At 39.1% G+C, this 2,661-nt stretch overlaps 1 protein-coding gene across 1 annotated transcript in view; it reads left to right on the plus strand.

The window, feature by feature from the left end:
- The first annotated feature begins 109 nt into the window (after nt 1-109).
- The window catches only part of LOC106872310 (uncharacterized), a 14,575-nt gene continuing 12,023 nt past the window's right edge, over nt 110-2,661 (plus strand). The window contains exon 1 of the mRNA XM_014919251.2: nt 110-223. The gene's annotated coding sequence lies outside the window, so the exon portion shown is untranslated. The remainder of the gene's footprint in view (nt 224-2,661) is intronic.

Here is a 2,661-nt window from a genome sequence, read left to right on the forward strand (position 1 = left end):
GACACACACACACACACACACACACACACACACACACACACACACACACACATATATATATACGGACCCCGGTTGAGAGCCACCGATCTAGATGTAGGATGCCATTGAGCATTATGTCTGAAAGTTAGACGGAACGAACTCAGCTGGAATGTCTTCGACTGTAGTCTTCTGGATGAATCTAAACTTAGAAATCAAACGACAACTAAGGAGGCAGAGCATCAAGGTATCGTGTTAATCTCGGATTGGAGACTTAATCCCAATGCTTATATTTCAGATTAGGTCTTTTCATTAAAGATAATCAGTGAAAAATGGACGGCGCATATGACTTCGTTCATAACTGGATGTGATTAACGAAGCACTCGTTAATTTTACTGCTTGCATAACCTTTGCTTACAGCTTGGTGTGTGGGGAGTCGAATGTTTTAGAATATAAAAACAAGGGCTGGTATTGTTAGCACATCGACATAGACTCAGGAACAAGCGGGGGAGCGTGCATCTCCTAAAATTGGATGTTGGGGACAATGAAAATGTTTGAATATCCTCTTGGAAAACTTCATCTCCAAAATGAACAAGAGTAGAAACATTTTTAGACTCAAACATCACTTTTCCATTAATGGATTAATCTGATTTGATTGACGTACAAATATAATAATAATAATAATTACTATCAACATAATCATGTTCCATGGCAGCGAGCTGGCAGAATAATTAGCACGCTGGACAAAATACTTAACGATATTTCGCTCGTCGCTACGTTCCGAGTTCAAATTCCGCCGAAATCGTCTTTTCCTTTTATCCTTTCGCGGTCGATAAATTTAGTCCAAGTGAAACGATTTGAATGTTTGGTCCCTTCCCCCAAAGTTTCAGGCCTTGTGCTTTCAGTAGAATGGTTTATTATATTTATGTTTTGTTTTAATATCAAGACTGAAGAAATCGACCTTGTTCGTAAAAAAATTTAGACTTTGGTTTGCACCCCGTAAGCAAATTTCCTTCCTTCACTTACGCAAACCATTTCCCCGTCAGCAGATAGACTAGAATCCTTCTGATACAAACTGTTGCTGTTTTTGTTTAACCCCAGGTAGGGCTCTCACCCAAAACACCTATGGTCAAAGACATTCCAGTCACGATCAGTCCAGCATAGTATGACCGAACGGTTAACAAGTTTGCTTCGTAAACATGAGACCCCAGGTTCGATCCAAACTATCAGTTTCTATAACCTCGGCTCGAATCACACATTGTGAGTAAAAATTCGTAAACGGAAACTGTAGAGAAGCCCTTCAGCTGGATTTACCTGTAATTCAAGAAAATACAGCCCTGTCACACACCTTCTCAACCTGACTCTACCTGAGATGCGAATTACTTTAAGGGCGCACGTGTCTGTGGAATACTCGGCCATTTGCAAATTATTTCAAGAGCAGGTTCATCCAGTTTATCAAACAAGTGAATACGCATTGTTGAGTGACGGAGATCCACTAATGTGTCTAGTACTTCATTATACAATGTGTTTCTTGGTAATGCTTTTGCCACTTAGCCTCGGACCAATCTGCGTCCAGGTAATCAAAGACTTCATTCCAGCTCTGACCATATTTTAAGTCTTTATGTCCACCATTTTAAAAAACAGTATGTGGCGTGACTTGAAGATTATTATGGTTGCTATTTCTAGCAAGTTCATCAACCACATAGTGACTATTTCGCTGTCCTTACACCGACTAAGGATTTTAACCTGCGACCTATGAAGCTGATAGTTAAATACTTTATCCATTCGGTTATTCTCTCTACGCCACCAGTCAAATCACGCTTTTCAATATGTCTGCTGAATGGAATGTTATCACGTTGGGTGTCGTCTGCTCGGATAGTCCATCTACTATGTTATTATTGATTGAATTTTAACTTGGGCAGGTATGTGTCCATACATATATATATATGCATGTGTGTGTAGGGGGTTGCGTGCGAATGTATGTATGTTTGCATATACGTATGACTGCGTCTGTTTGGTTTATATATATAAATATGTGTGTGTGTGCGCTCATATGTGTATGAGCGTATATCAAGGGTGTATACACGCACACATTCACATTCGCACATACACACACACACACACTCGCTGTTTATTTTAAGAACAACGAACTTTAAACATTGCGTTCGGCAAACAATACACTTACGCATTGACTCATAGCGACACATACACATTCTTTCTCTCTTGCCCATTCTCTTTACACATTTAGCTCTTTCTTTCATTCACCCCCTTCTCTTATCCACTTCTCTTTATCGACACATACATGTGCGTGCGTGTGTGTGTGTATCTATGTATTTCTCTCTCTCTCTCTCTCTCCCTCTCCTCTCGCTGTCTATCTACGTATGTAATATATATATATATATATATATACACACGTATCATCATACACACACACACACACACACACACACACATATACATATATATATATATATATATATATACGTATGTATCATATTGTCATCCACTCCCTGCTTCTTTTACTCTTTCTCTCTCTCTCTCTCTCTTTCATACGCATGTATACAAAAGAGATAATGGCGAGAGAAAAAAGAAAAGAAAAAGAGAAGGAAAGAACATGTTGAATTACCAATTATATGAAACTGAACAAAAAGCTAATGTACTAATGGCGGGAGGAAGAGGGGGGAG

This window comes from Octopus bimaculoides, chromosome 14, assembly GCF_001194135.2.
Source record: "Octopus bimaculoides isolate UCB-OBI-ISO-001 chromosome 14, ASM119413v2, whole genome shotgun sequence".
Taxonomy (NCBI): domain Eukaryota; kingdom Metazoa; phylum Mollusca; class Cephalopoda; order Octopoda; family Octopodidae; genus Octopus; species Octopus bimaculoides.